This window comes from Hemiscyllium ocellatum, chromosome 45 (genome assembly GCF_020745735.1).
Source record: "Hemiscyllium ocellatum isolate sHemOce1 chromosome 45, sHemOce1.pat.X.cur, whole genome shotgun sequence".
Classification (NCBI taxonomy): Eukaryota; Metazoa; Chordata; class Chondrichthyes; order Orectolobiformes; family Hemiscylliidae; genus Hemiscyllium; species Hemiscyllium ocellatum.
Window position 1 is genome coordinate 9,131,247 of NC_083445.1, and position 16,650 is coordinate 9,147,896.

Genomic DNA, 16,650 nt, shown 5'->3' on the forward strand with positions numbered 1-16,650 from the left:
ACAGCAGGAGGGTCCAACATGGAATGGATTCAGGGATAGTCTGCCCATCATTTCATTGTAGGGAATGGCCATGAGGTAGAGAGCAACCTCCAATTTGGCAATATTACTCAGCAATTAGCTTATGAGTGACAACAAATCAGTGTTATAACAGAAAAATGGAAGAGTGTAACACCGGGTGCAAAGTTGGCTTTTGATAAGCAGAGAACAGGAGGGTCACCTACTTCCCAAAAGCCTTGATCAGAACCCTGCCTTCCCCCCAATCACCACTCCCACATTAAAGTCAATTATGTTACATGGATGAATGGCAGAGGGAGGGAGGTTAGAATATCTGAAAACGGACTCTGTTAAGATGACAAGGTAACAAGTACCACAATAGCCCAATTGTCAACCTCAATCCCCTGATAATATCACCCTTTACCAGATTCCAGCCCTCTATTTGGGCCCCTTTGCCGTTCACAGGAATCTGTCCCTATCTTTGCAGTAAAAGGAATGCACTCCGAGACTCTGCGTTTGTGCCCACACTCGGGTGCAGTTCCACAGCGTACCAGTTTCGGAAAATGAAATGAGATGTCAAGTGTGTTGTTAAATATTCAGCTGTTCCCACCCCCATTTACTGCTCATCTGTCATGCATTTGGATTTGCAATGACCCCCTCCGTTGCAATGTCCGAATCTTAGCAGCAAGGATTCTTTGGAGATGAAGAACAGTACATTTAGATGCAAAGCAATAATGGGTCAGAAGTCGGTCAGACAGCCACTTATGTAGTCGCACACTGATATATACACCAACTCCACCCAGCTACCTTAGCTTCATATCCCTTAAATGCCCTTCCTTACCCTCTTCTGCCAACTTGCCATTATTCCAACATCCAGTGTATCATTTGCCGTCCCCATACTTGCCTCTAACCTTTACCTCACAGCAGTAGACATTTAAGGGCTGTTTAAGGTGCATCGAGATGAAATTGAAGGCAGTTAGATACCTTCCACCCTGCATAAAACAAAATATCTGTACAAGATCATCTTTGGATGAGGACCTTGTCCAACCCATTTGATCGCCACCTTGCTCATTTATGAACCAAACCATAGCATCTGCCACTCCTTCAGTCAGCCTTCACCTCAAGAAAACTCAGTCTTGGAAGAATCAGCCCGTAGTGCATCAGTGACCCCTTTCTGACCTCGGCGGCAGCTACAGTCGTGGATGGACCTCCTTGCAGTGACACCAGAGACCCCTCTTAGAACACAAACGGCTTGAGCATCAGCAGAAACCACTGTGAGGTCCATTCTGGGATGGGACTCTTTTCACATTCTTGGTTTCACTGTTTGGAGACAGAACTAGGCACAGCTACAAACCGTGACCATGACAGAAAATGTGCAACCGGCAGTCCCCAGTGCGTGACAACACCGACCTCACGAGAAGTGATGATTCACAACAACTTGCTGAGTAAGCTAGTCTGAAATTAGGTTGGCAATAAAAGAACGTGTATTGGCTCAGGCTGAGGTAACGTCGTCTGTGAGTGTTTCTTTTCAGGGCACCTCGTGCTACAACTAATAAAGAAAGATGAATAACAAACAAGAATGATAAATTGTTAGGGCTTAAGTCAGGACAGAAGAACCCTTTCAAATCACACCTGATTTGATTAATTTATCGCTCACATCTTGAGCATAGCAGGACACCTCCCAATTATGACTGGGGAAGCCAAGTATATAATCAAAAGGAGGAATGGAGGAGGTTGGGAATGTATCCCATCCATCCAGAGACAGGAGTGAAAATCTGAAATAATGCTAACTGCAAAAGGCAGTTTGTAAACTTGGAGCTCTCTCCAGCATTAGGAACTGGTGCTACGTTAATTTTAAAACTGAGATTGCTGGGTTTTTGTTGATCAAAGTATTTCAGACAGTACAAGGTCTGGGAATGGTAGGACCGGCTTGATGGGCTGAATGGTTCCTTCGTTCCACTTAGTCTTTCTTTAGTGACAAAGACACAAAATCAATTCCTAGAGGTAGCCCAGAGAGGTCCATCTCCAGTGACATTAGGCAGGAGATCAGCGGGTGGGAGAAACAACTGGAGAAAGATAAGGGAGAAAATGGTGAGGGTGAGGTAAATCTGGAGTCGGTAAGTCTCGGATAAATAGGGCAAAGTGGTCAAACTGAATGTAATACAAACTACAGAAAGAATTGTTCACACCAAACCAAGTGTGGTGAATACTTCGACTGTTCTGCCTTTGGTAGTCAAAGTAGAAGCTACAGAGGTTTATTCAGAAGTCCCAAGAAAGACTAAAAGGCTTTCCTGTCTTAATAGATACGTTATTGGGCGGCACGGTGGCACAGTGGTTAGCGCTGCTGCCTCACAGCGCCGGAGACCCGGGTTCAATTCCCGACTCAGGCAACTGACTGTGTGGAGTTTGCACATTCTCCCCGTGTCTGCGTGGGTTTCCTCCGGGTGCTCCGGTTTCCTCCCACGGTCCAAAGATGTGCAGGTTAGGTGAATTGGCCAGGATAAATTGCCTGTAGTGTTAGGTAAAGGGGTAAATGTAGGGGAATGGGTGGGTTGTGCTTCGGCGGGTCGGTGCGGACTTGTTGGGCCGAAGGGCCTGTTTCCACACTGTAAGTAATCTAATCTTATCTGACTGACCTGCCTCTGTCAGATAAAGCAGGATGACTGATGTCAGGTTTGGAGTGTAGTTGGAGTGAAGAGCTCTCAGGTTAGGTACAACAACGTTATAGAAGCTCCCACAACCATGAGCCTCAATCCTATCCTTTAGAAACCCCCACTGGAGTGGCATCTGACATCCAGTATCACAGAATTTAAGCAGCGCAGCACTGTTCCCTGAAACTTGTATAGGATCAAGGTCAGAGTGCACTGACAGAGCACAGTGCCCAGTTCCATTGAATAGAAAAATAACATGGAAGCAATGGAGTCTGGACAAGAGACAACAAAATAATCATGGGGACCAAATAATGAGCAACAGAAAGCCATTAGCTTCTCTTTGATAAAGATACATATTGTGAGGCGGCACAGTGACTCAGTAGTTAACACTGTGCCTTCCAGCACCCGGAACCTGGGTTCAATTCCAGCCTCGAATGACCATCTGTGTGGAGTTTACACCTTCTCCCTGTGTCTGCATGGGTTCCCTTGGGGTGCTCCAGTTTCCCCGCACAGTCAAAGGATGTGCAGGTTAGGGTGAATTGGCCAAGCTAAATTGTCCCATAGTGTCCAGGGATGTCTAGATTATGGGACATTGGTCAGGGGAAATGTAACGTAATAGGGTAGGGGAATCGGTCTGGGTGGGATACTCTTCAGAGGGTTGGTGTGGATTTGTTGGAATGAAGGGTCTGTTTCCACACTGTAGGGATTCTATGAAACTTACATGGAAGTGACTCAAATCAACTTTAAAATTATAAAGGAATTCCACTGAGTGGATGAGGTGAAGACATGAGAGTGCAAAATTAGAGGCTATGCATAGAGCCAAGCAATAATAAAATCTGATGGGGGACTCAGGAGAAATCCAGGGGAGTTGTGAGAGTGTGAAATTTACTGCTGTTGGGAGTTAGCTGTATTTAAGGGGAAATTCAATAAATCCATGGGGAGAATGAGGAATAGAAAGATATATTTGGCCCATCAAGTCCCCTCCAAAGAGTATCCCACCCAGACCCCACACCCCATCCCTGTAACCCTGCATTCAGGGGACCTGTACAGGAATTAGAAAAGATGGAGGCTTCTATGCAGCATGGACCTGTTGGGCTGAATGGCCAGATTCTGCACAGTCGACGTGGAATGAGAGTAAGGAAGAAATTGAAGATTGGTTAAAAAAAAAGCTTCCTCTTCATTTCAGGCTATCACTGGTTAAAAGTCAGCCTCCTTACCTCAGGGATGATCTGTCACGGATTTCAGTCGCACTTACTTTCCTCCGCGCCTCTTCATTTCACACTCTGACACGCTGCACTCGTTTGCGCCTTGAGTGACAGCAACTTCAAGAGGTGGGAAGTGCAGGCTGGCAGGCCAACTCATTGCCATGGCAACCTCCTCAGCAACCGGCTCTTCTTCAGAGGCGTTAGGCCACAGCTGGAGTGACTGTGTGTGTAGTTCTGGTCACTGCACATTCTTTTGCACGCTCTCTTGTCTTCTCCACATCCACTCAGGGGAATTCCTTCATAATTTTAAGGAGTTTAAGGATAGGATGTGATTGCATTGGAGGGGGTGCAGAGGAGATTCACCAGGATGTTGTATGGGATGAAGCTGTTTAGCTATAAAGAGAAAGTGAGGTCTGCAGATGCTGGAGATCAGAGCTGAAAATGTGTTGCTGAAAAAGCGCAGCAGGTCAGGCAGCATCCAGGCTCATGCCCAAAATGTCGAATCTCCTGTTCCCTGGATGCTGCCTGACCTGCCGCGCTTTTTCAGCAACACATTTTCAGCTTAGCTATAAAGAGAGGTTGGATAGGCTCAGGTTGATTTCCTCAGAGCAGAGATAGCTGAGGCAGGGGAACCTGATTGAGATGCATAACATTATGAGGGGCATGGACAGGGTGGATAGAGTCATAGAGATAGGGTTAGGATTAGGGATAGGGTTAGACCTAACGGAAATAGACTCTTTGGTCCAACTCATCCATACCAACCAGATATTCTAACCTAATTTAGTCCTATTTGCCAGCACTTGGCCCATATTCCTCTAAACCCTTCCTATTCATATACCCATCCTATTACATGTTGTAAGGTTACCTCAGAGTACAATGGGATCTTGATCTGATGGACCAATGGGTCATGGAGTAGCAGATGGAGTTTAATTTAGATAAATGTGAGGTGCTGTATTTTGGAAAGGCAATTCAGAGCACGACATACACTTCATCTTAAGGTGTTAGGGAGTGTTGCTGAACAAAGAGACCTTGGAGTGCAGGTTCATAGTCCCTTGAAAGTGGAGTCGCAAGTAGATAGGATTGTGAAGAAGACATTTGGTATGCTTTCCTTTATTAGACAGAGCATTGAGTACAGGAGTTGGGAGGTCATGTTGTGGCTGTGCAAGACATTGTTTAGGCCACTTTTGGAATATTGTGCGCAATTCTGGTCTCCTTCCTATCGGAAAGATGTTGTGAAACTTGAAAGGGTTTGGAAAAGATTTACAAGGATGTTGCCAGGGTTGGAGGATTTGAGCTACAGGGTGAGACTGAATATGCTGGGGCTGTTTTCCCTGCTGCACTGGAGGCTGAGGGGTGATCTTATAGAAGTTTATAAAATCATGAGGGGCATGGAGAAGGTAAATAGATAAAGTCTTTTCCCTGGGGTGGAGGAGTCCAGAACTAGGAAGATGCTGTTTCACCTTAGTTGAAGGATCAATACCAAGAGGATTAGGACCCTTCTTGTGGTGCAGTGGTAGTGTCCCACCTGCTCCAGAGGTGTATAATGACATCTCTGAACAGGTTGATTAAAAAAAAGGTAAAAGTAAAAACGATGGGGTCATAATTCTAAGGTGAAAAGCATGGGGTTTGAGGAAAATCTTTTTCACCCAGAGGGAAAGAGGGGAACCTCACAATTTTTAAAAAAAGTATATGGATGAGCACTTGGAATGTCATAACATCTAAGGCTGTGGGCTAAATGCTGGTAAGTGGGATTAGTGCACACGGGTCAGCTCAGACGCAATGGGCCAAAGGGCCTCTTCTGTGCTGTAATACTCTTTGACATTACTGGAACAGGCAGTGCCTGTGACACACTGATCGAATATGTGGTATTCTCTCCTCCCCATCTGATAGAAACACGTTGGCCCAAACAGTTAAAGGTGAACAACCGGTTAAGTGAGGACCCATGCGGAGATTTCAAGCTTAAGTTGTAAAGCACCTTCCATGGCCTCAGCTGGTTACCATCTCACTTCGCCTACCCAGAGACATGTCAGCTGAGCTGACATTTCAGAGCAGAAAAGTACTGTGTTGTCAGAGGCACCACCTTTCATGTGAAATATTAAACTGAGAGTCTATCTACCAGTTTGGTATAAAAAGAGCAAGGAGCGCTCCTAACACCCTGACCAACATTTCATTCCCTAACTTACTCCACTGTTAACAGATGAATTCGTCACTTACCTCATTGTGGGACCATGCTGTGTACAAACAAGATGCTGCACTACAACAGTTATTGCACTTCCATAAGAATGAGATTTGAAACAATTGTTGGTGGTTTGAGGGTGTCTTGTCCTACATAAATGAACGTTGCATTTTTTTTTCAATTTCGGAACATTAGATCAAATCAACCAAGTTCCCACTGATGGAGTGGATGACTGAGCAGAATGAAAACTGTGGCCTCAACACAGAGCCCATCACCCTAACATTGAGTCAGGTTTACCAGCAGCTGTCAGGAGGAAAAGAAGAAGCAGATGAATTTGTGTAGCACCTTTTACAACTATGGACATTCCAAAGAGCCTTAAATCCAATAAGCATGTTTTAAGTGTAGTCACCATGATGTAGACCATATGGCAACCAATTATGTACAGTAAATAGCCAGTGACAAAAATAAGGATCTAATGGCAGTGTACCTCTGGACTGACAGGCCCAGGTTCAAGTCCCAACTGCTCCAGAGGTGTGCAATAACGTGTCTGACAGGTTGCTTAGAAAACTATCAGGTTAGAGACTAGTAGGGCTCTTATGGTGCAGCGGTAGCATTCCTGTCTCCCCATTCAAGTTCAAGACCCATCTGCTTCAGAGGTGTGTCATAATATATCTGAGCAGGTTGGTTAACTACCCACAAGACGTCAAGGAGAATTCCCTGCCAGCCTTTGAAATAGGTTTCCTTAAATCTTGGGATATGGGGATCTCAGGCAAGGCCACCATTTGTTGCTCTTTAACTGAGTGGTCTACTCAGCCATACCGGGGGACAGATTAGAGTCAACCACATTGCTGGGGCCTGGAGTTATATGTCAGCCAGACTGGGTAAGAATGGCAGATTTCCTTCCCTAAAGGGCATTAGTGAACCAGGTGGGTTTTTACAACTATCATGGTCACCATCACTGATACTAACTTGAGATTAAATTAGATTATCTACAGTATGGAAACAGGCCCTTCAGCCCAACAAGTTCACACTGATCCTCTGAAGAGTAACCCACCCAGACCCATTTCCCTCTGATTAATACACCTAATGCTATGGGCAATTTAGCATGGCCCATTCACCTGATCTGCACATCTTTGGATTGTGGGAGGAAACCCACGCAGACACAGGGAGAATGGCAAACTCCACACAGAAAGTCAACCAAGGTTGGAATCGAACCTGGGTCCCTGCTGTTGTGAGGAAGCAGTGCTAACCACTGTGCCACCGTGCTGCTAGATTTTAGGAACATAAAAACTTTTTAGGAGCAGGAGTAGGCCATTCGGCCCCTCTGTCCTGCTCTGCCATTCAATATGATTGTGACCAATAGCCCAACTCAGTAATCTTTCTCCCCATAGATTTTGATCCCCTTAGCTCCAAGAACTATAATTCCTTCTTGAAAACATTCAATGTTTTGGCCAAAACTGCTTTCAGTGGCAAAAGAAAATCCACAAACAAATATATTTAAACTTTCACTGCCTTCTCTGGGGATAGAATTAGAACCCATGGCACCATAGCCTTTAGTCTGGGATCACTGGATCATTAGCCCACATCCACTAGGCCACTGTCTGCCTCCCATGATATTGTTGGCCACGTGAGAGGGCAGTTAGGGTCTCACCTTCAAACCTGCCTCTCTGACAGTGCAAGGTTCCTTCAGCGCTGCTTTGAGAATGTGGCCCTAGATTATATTCAGCAGACGACACATGGCCTGGACAGATGGGGCAAAGTGAGCTGAATAATAATGAGTTATGAGACAGATGGCTTTCACCTAATTTATAACAAAGCAGCACCAGAATTGCAAAGTTCCTGTGCTTTTAATTTGACATTGTATGCATGCAAACAGTTCATCACATTCCACGAGTTTTATAAGCAAGGCGTTATGTTGAGCTGCCACTTGCTATTATCCACCAGGCGGTTGGTATTTGGAGCAAAGATCTACAAACGCAGTGCACGGCATGTTCAGTTCTAATCTACCGTGGCTTGCTGGTTCAGTCATAAATGTTGGTTCAGTCAGGGCCTCCTGGATGGGTGCTGCTGTATCAGCTCCCCGTGCTTGGATTAAACAAAGCTTCGGTTTAACGTGATTGCCGGTGTTGGACTGGGGTGCACAAATTTAAAAATCCCACAACAACATTTGGAAGCACTTTTGGAATGCTGCTCCTACGTCAGGTGATTGTGAAGGAGCAGCGCTCCGAAAGCTAGTGCTTCCAAATAAACCTGTTGGACTCTAACCTGGTGTTGTGTGATTTTTAACTCAGTTTAACAACTCATCCCAATGCAGCACTCATTCGGCGGTTGAGAGATTTAAAACACATAGCTCACTGGGTCTATAGAAAAACGCCTCGTCCAAATGAAACTCACATCTGGTTTAATGTATCATTGCTCATTCTGAGTTTAAACACATTTTAATGCCAGCTGGGAGCTGGGTTTCCCAGGAACCTCGGGGAGTGACCGAAAAGGGTTAATTAAAGAGTGCGTATGTGACAAAGCCGATTCCATTCCCAAGTCAGTTCTGAAGAATTCACCACACTCGAAACATTAACTCTGTTTCTCTCTCCTCACTGAGTCTCTCCAACGATTTCTTTGCTTATTTTTAAATGTCGGAACTTCGTTTTTATTACTCCTTGAAGCGGTGGGTTGAACAAATGAAAGATCAGCAAACATTGAGGAAAAAGGATGTGCGGTAGTTAGTACCTGGTTGTAAAGTGAGAGGATGAACGATCAGGGAGTTATAATTACCTTTCTGAGTCTTTCTGAGTCAGAGTAAAAAGTGAGGTCTGCAGATGCTGGAGATCAGAGCAGAAAATGTGTTGCTGGTTAAAGCGCAGCAGGTTAGGCAGCATCCAAGGAACAGGAAATTCAACGTTTCGGGCCAGATGAAGGGCTCTGGCCCGAAACGTCGAATTTCCTGTTCCTTGGATGCTGCCTAACCTGCTGTGCTTTAACCAGCAACACATTTTCAGCACTTTCTGAGTCAGGCACTGGGAAACTCACAGCCAACTCTTTGTAATCCCACCTGGGGTGAAGATGAATGGGGATATCAGTGAGGAACTGGAACTCCCCACTCAGGGCTCAGACCTCGGGAATGCTCCACCGACGGGGCGGAAACAGGCCCTTCGGCCCAACAAATCCACATCGACCCCTCCCAAAAGTACACTACCCAGACTAATGCACCTATTTCTGATTTATGTGACAGATGCCTGATGAAGGGCTTATGCCTGAAACGTCGATTCTCCTGCCCCTCAGATGCTGCCTGACCTGCTGTGCTTTTCCAGCACCACACTGATCTCCAGCATCTGCAATCCTCACTTTCTCCTAGACTAATGCGCCTAACCTGAACTCTATGGCCAATGTAGCATGGCCAATGCACCCTAACCTGCAAATCTTTGGACTGTGGGAGGAAACCCACACAGACATGGGGAGAATGTGCAAACTCCACACAGACAGTCGCCTAAGGTCCCTGGCGCTGTGAGGTAGCACTGCTAACCAGAGCACTGGGCCGTGCAAAGCTTCAAGCTTCACATCTTCAAAAAAAATTCTGATTTTTATTAATCCTAGGTCATTCCAATACAGCGTTAAAAATCACACAATACCAGGTTATAGTCCCAACAGGTTTATTTGGAAGATACCTGATGAAGGAGCAGTGCTCAGAAAGCTAGTGCTTCCTAATAAACCTGTTGGACTCTAACCTGGTGTTGTGGGATTTTTAACTTTGTCCACCCCAGTCCAGCAGCGGCTCCTCCACATCATTGAGTCCGCACCAGGGTCCCAGGTTCGATTCCAGCCACGGGGGACTGTCTGTGTGGAGTTTGCACATTCTCCCCGTGTCTGCGTGGGTTTCCTCCAGGGTGCTCTAACGATGTGCAGGTTCGGGTGAATTGGCCGTGGGAAATTGCCCGTACTGTTAGGTGCATTAATCAGAGGGAAGTGGGCCTGGGTGGGTCACTCTTCGGAGGGTCGGTATGGACTGGTTGGGCCGAAGGGCCTGTTTCCACACTGTAGGGAATCTAATCTAATCAATAGAAGGCAACGAGGGGTAAAACTAAAACTGAAAGGAAGGGTCAACACTGCTTTCTCTCTGCGCCCGACCTGCCGAGTTTCTCCAGCACTTTCTACTGAGAAAAAGAAAACTTGTCGCTTGGCTTTGCTGATGATTTCCCCTTTCCTGCCTGTCTCTTCCTTTTGCATTGTATTCATTCCCCGATTAATTACTTGCTGGGTCTTTAATGTTCTGATCTTGTCCCTTTATCTCTCTCGATATTTCACTTCTCCCCCCCCCCCTCCCCTGCAATCCAAGCAGTTTCAGGAGATACCGCCCAGGACTGATGTGATTTGCTGATGAGCAGTCAACAGTAAACCTCAGAGCGCCTCTGAGCTTGGCATCGGAGAGTCAGACCTGAAGGAGATGGCATCTCCAGGGCAGCATTTATCCACAGTTTGCTAAAGGGCCAGGTGAATGTTCCCAAACTGTTAACGAAAGGTGAGAGGCGGGGGAAAGGAGCCGAAGTTTTAATGTCCCCATGACAACAATGAAGCGAAGCTGGGTCCCAGCCAAGTTCACTCTGTAGAACAGTTTGCCCCCCCCCCCCCCCCCTCTTCACCCTGGTATTCAGGTCACCCCCTTGGACGGACCCAGAGCTATGGAGCAACTGGCCCCGGGCAATGCGACCAACTTGACAGAGGCGCAGGGCCACGCGTTCCAGTATTCGCTGTCCTCCAGCGACGTGCTCTACAGCGACTACACCCCCCCTCAGAAGGAACTCATCCCTCTCCCCAAAGCTGTGCTCTACCTGCTCATGGCGGCCCTGGTGGTGGTCGCAGTGGCTTATGCCATCGTGGGACATCTCCTGAAAGACCTCGCCCACGACTCTGCAGGTGAGTTCAGTGCAACGTTTAGCTCGTATCAAAGGGGCTGGGGCCGAAATGCTTTTCGCTTTGGGATTTGCAGCTTTAAGGTGTCCGAGAATAGACAGGCAGGAGGCTGGAAGAACACATGAGGTGGAGAAGTCCAGAGGGCAGGGAGATTCGTGTCCTTTTTTTGTTAATTCATAAAGGGGATATGCTAACATTTACTGCCTGTCCATAATGTCCTTTGAGAGGGTGAACCCCCAAGAAATGCTACAGTCCATTTGGTGTGGGTTAACCCTCAATGCCCTTAGGGAGGGAGTTCCAGCATTTTGACCAAGTGACCCTTGAAGGAACGGCCAGGTCAGGAAGGCAAATGGCTTGGAAGGGTCCTGGCAGGGGGTGGTGTTCCCATGTATCTGCTGCCATTGACCTTCTAGATGGCAGTGGTTGTGGGTTTGTAAGGGGCTGTCCAGGAAGCCTTGGTGAATTTCTGCAGTGCAGCTTGTAGCTAGTACACACTGCTGCTACTGAGCATCGGTGGTGGAGGGAGTGGATGTTTGTGGACGTGATGCTAATCAAGCGGGGGCTGTTTTGTCCTGGATGGGCATAGTTGGAGCTTCACCCATCCAGGCAAGTGGGGAGTCACACTCCCGACCTGTGCCGTTTAGATGATGGGCAGTGTCACAGCATTACTGACTTGCTGTTGTAGCCACTGTATTTACACGGCTAGTCTATTTGAGTTTCTGGTCAATGGTAACTTGGGGGATGTTCATAGTAGGGAATTCAGTGATGGTAATGCTAGTGAATGTCAAGGGGTGACAGATTCACTGTTGTTGGAGATGGTCATTCTCAAAATTAACCAGGGGACTGAAGTCCCAGAGCCTGTTTAACTCTTATGTTCCCACCTCTTTTCCCCACAGTTGACAATCTGGTACAAGATTATGAGGTTGCTGTTTTGTCAGATCTAGGATTAAATATTTCTTGGTCCCAACTATCTAATTAGATCATAAGAAGCCAGTGAGATAAGAAGTCTCTCTGTGTCATGGCCACCTTTCCTTCTTCAATCGATGGAGCAGGAAAGATACATTAACATGTCATTTTCTTGAAACTTGCTTGCAGGTGCCTTTGACAGAACTTCCTCTCCCATGATCTCTATTAGTACCTAGGCTAAGGGTGACAGTCACACAGGAACACCAACTCTTATCATTTCCACTCCGAGCTACACACCAGCTTGCTTGGAAACTAAATCACCATTTCTTCGCCATTGCGAGATCAAACACTGTAAATCCCTTCGTGGACAGGTCTGTGGGCGTACCGATAACCTCCCCCCACCCACACCCCCACACACTGCAGCAGTTTCAAAAACACACTGGGTACAAGCAATAAATCAGCAACACCTAACAGCCCAAGAATGAATAACATCACCACACCGAGCGCCTGCAAAAAAAAATACACTCCAAAAAAAGATTCATTATGTTGACTTTTCAGAGTGCTCTAAAAATCCAAGCAATTAACTACTTGCAATCCAATATGTAAAACGTCGATTTCCTTTCTCAACACTGCTTTGTAGTGTTATGAGGCTAGTCGATTATGGTTATCTGATTTATCTCTGCAGCTGTCAGTAGATGCTGGGTTAGCTCTCCACTGTGATAACACCCAGTAACAGTAACTTCATAAACTGGGTGGGCTGAGGAATGTCACTGGGTTAGATTCACCAGTGTGGTAGGAGGTGCTGTCTACACAGCAAAACATTCTCTGGCCATCACTTGAAAGGAATTAAGACTGGGGCAACATTTCTTTTTTTTTTGCTGACGATCTCAAAGGGTACCTGCTTAAGCAAGATGCACATTTCTTTGTTAGCTGCTATTTTGCCAGTAGGAACATGATCAATATCGCATTAGATCAGCATTTTGTTCTAATAGCCTCTCTCCCTCCTCAAGGTACAACTTCCACAGAGGCACAGCTACACATGAGCTAGCCTCATGTCAATGCCCAGCCTTTGAATAACTGGCTACTTGACCATAGGGACCATCACAATTGATGCTGCTCCCGTTCTAATTTGCTGCACCGACCCAAAGATGATCCATGTCCTTCACCCCTGGGAGGTCATTTCCAATAGTACCATATCTACTAATATCTAAGCAGTGACCTGTTATCTTAATAGATACTGAAACTGATGCCCCTTGTGTGGCAGAACACATGAGCGTGGCCACTGACTGATCGATGTCGACCCTGCATTGGGTTAGGTCACTTTCAAGGCTACAACATCCAATTCATGTAATTAGGTACGTTATGACCTCATGTAGTGACCAATGGCTCTTGTCTCAGACCAATGCTTTGAGACTTCAGCAACAGTTGTCATCAACAAATACACCACTGCCTTGGAATTGCTCCTGGATAATTCCTGCAACACACTGGAAGAGGGTTTATCCTTGAAATTGTGTGATCTGCTGAGATGAATTATTCAGTCGCACCCTGATAAATCAATGCGATTAGTTACCAATGAGCTGGCTGACTTTTATTTAAGCCACACGCATTTGGACTAAAGGATCTCAAAGTCTTGTTTAACAGCTTCATTCATGGGTGTCTGCTCCTCCTCTGTGTAACGCGTGATCAAAAAATGATGCTTGATCTGAAAAATGTATTGTTGGTAAACCATAGAGAGTGTAGAGAATGATTGCACATATGTATAAACACACTTGCTAGTCACAGAACAAAAAAACTAGTTTGTCTCTATTTATATCAATTCAATGTTATGATCTTAAAAAGACAATCCAATTTTCAGATAGCTCACATAAGCAGCAGAATACTACATGTGTACATCATCCAGTTCAACCTCTCCAGCAGATATATTGCAGCCAAATAATTGATGTTGCTGGAAAGACTCGGGAGGTCTGGTAACATCTGTGGAGAGAAAGCATTAAGGTTTTGAGCCCAGTGACCCTTCTTCAGAACTGATAATAGCTGGGGATGAGGAGAGGATAGGTGGCCATGGGAGGGAGGGAGTGAGTGAGGGAGAGAGAGAGATCGAATGGGGGCCATATGAAGGTGAGAATGGGGTGGCTATGCTGAAAACAGCGCATGTCATTGATAGAGCGTCAGGGTTGGTATAAGACATGGAATGAAGTGTTCAGGCTGTAAATTTATTAAACAGGATATTGAGTTATGCAGGCTGCTGAGTTTTTCCAGCACCTTGATTTATAAAATAAAGTTTATAAAATAATGGATTTTAATTTGAAGTGCTAATCCAGCTATGTTGTGGAAAAGGTACCATAACGCAGTTTATAAATCTGAAGCAGCAGTTTGTTGTCATTAATGTGATCAGAACTTTAATCATCCAATACCCAGTGTCATCCTGGGCAATTTCATTTGGGAACTGGTTAGTGCTGACAAAATGCTGCACTGATTGCTTGCCCCAAGGTGGTTATGGAACCTCTTGGGATTATTTAGCAGAGGTTCTCTATAATTGTCAAAAAGATGTTAATGGGAGGCAATGGCAGATTGATATTATCATTAGATTGTTAATCAGGTATTTTTCTGGAGACCCAGGTTCAAAAGCCACAGTTGTACAATATTAACATCCAATAACAGTAACCCCTGTGTTTGTGTTAAGGTAATTTTAAAAAACTATTATTCTCAAGGCAGTCCCTGACATAAAGGATATGGGGTGATGTGATAGAGGTTTATAAAGTCATGAGGGGCATGGAGAGGGTGACTAGCCATGGCCTGTTTTCCAGGCTAAGGGAGTCCGAATCTAGAGGGCATAAGTTTAAGGTGAGAGGGGAAAGATTTAAAAAGGAACTGGGGGGCAACATTTTCATGCAGGGGATGGTGCGTGTATGCAATGAGCTGCTAGAGGAAGTGATGGAGGTGGTGAGATTACAACATTTGAAAGGTATCTGGATGGGTATATGAATAGGAAGGGTTTGGAGGGATATGGGCCAAATGCTAATAAATGGGACTAAATTAATTAGAATAGCGGGATGGACAAGTTGGTCTGAAGTGTCTATTTCCGTGCTGTGTAGCTCTATGATGATCTTGAGTGATGAATAAAAAAGAGGAATGGGCATTTAAGATGACTGGGTAAGAAATAGAGGCAAAGGAAGAATTGTTGTTTTCTTCCAAAGAAAAGTTAAGATTGGCAATGTGCTGTCCAAATGAGATGGCAGAATTAGACTCGGTTGTAACTTTCAGAAAAAGACTGTTTACATGAAGTGGGGAATGTCACAGGGCTATGGGATACCAGACTTAAGTAGTGGTGGAAGGACTGAGATTTTGTAACAATTTGGTTGCTTTTTATGATTATATTCTCTGGTGCTAGCCTGTAAGGAACCAGATTTGCTGAATTCAGCAAATTGCCATGTAGGTTTTTGAATAAATGACTCCTGAAATATCATTTCAAAATCATCATGATGATAACTATACCCTGTGAGGAACCGGATCACCCCCAATATCCCAAACTATGTATGATCAAGGCATTATAACAGTGTGCAATTAAACATTAATCTCCATAAAACTTTTCATTTGCCTGAATTTATCATGTCCCCCTGACCACAGAAGGCAGTCATTTTACTTCAACTATTAACATCTGAAAGAGCTGGACCCAGATATGATTACATCAGTAACGGTGACCACAACAACAATACTCAATTGTTGCAAAAACCCTTGTGGTTCACTAATGTCCATTAGGGAAGGAAATCTGCCATCCTTTTCCAGCCTAGACCCATGGCTATATGGCAGACTCCTAACCCTCTCAGAAATGGTAAGCAAGGCACTCAAGTTGTGGCAATTAAGGATAAGCAACAAACGCTAGTCTGGCAGTGATATCCTCATGCCATGCAAAAATAAAGACTACAAAGTTTAAGGAGAGTATAGTAACTGGAACCTCCCTATCCCATTCCAATTGCTGACCCCTTCTCCAAGTTATTTCATTTAGCAATGCTGAAACAAAATTGCCTGCTCCAAACTTTAATCACAATTCATTGTTACTACAACTCATTAGGATCCAAAATTTCCTAAGTAAAATATGTCTGATTAGCTCTCATGTTCTCTAGCCCTGTTTTATATACTTAGTTGGTGACAGGCATGGCTTTGTAAGGTCTTGGAGCTAAAGCCTGTTTCAGCATAGAATCCAGGGTAAAGCTGTGATGTAGTACTGAACTGGAGAAGTTATTAGGACAACCTGCATGGTACACTTCAAAGAGTCTGTCCTACTTCATATCCACTATTTCTCTCTCAACAATCATATCCATATCTGGTAATTTCTCATTGCATCTTGCATAAATGCAAATTGTTACAGTTAAGAAAATTAAGTAACCAATTTATAGAAAAATCAGATGGAGTGCTTTGGGGCATTTTGTGAATACTAAAGCTGCAAGTGCAATGCAATTTTACCCTGCATCCTTGAACAATCTTTCAAATTACTGGTAAATGAACCCCAGGAGAGATGTTTTCAGTCTTGCATGTTTTGCATTCAGCTTAAGGGTGATGAAGCAGATTAAGTAGCTTATGAAATAGAATTTGATTAACTATGTGTAGGGATGTGGAGAGGATAGCTGAAATGGGACGCATTTGTGGCTCTCCATGGCCTCCCATTCTATAACATTATATCAAAATTAGTCACTCAAAGTTTTCGTTTTACATGGTGTTTTCCAACAGATTGCACATTTGGTCCAAGGCAGCATGACACAGAGACTGGCAATGACCTGAAGTGCATCACTCGTGAAACACCATTGTACCCACT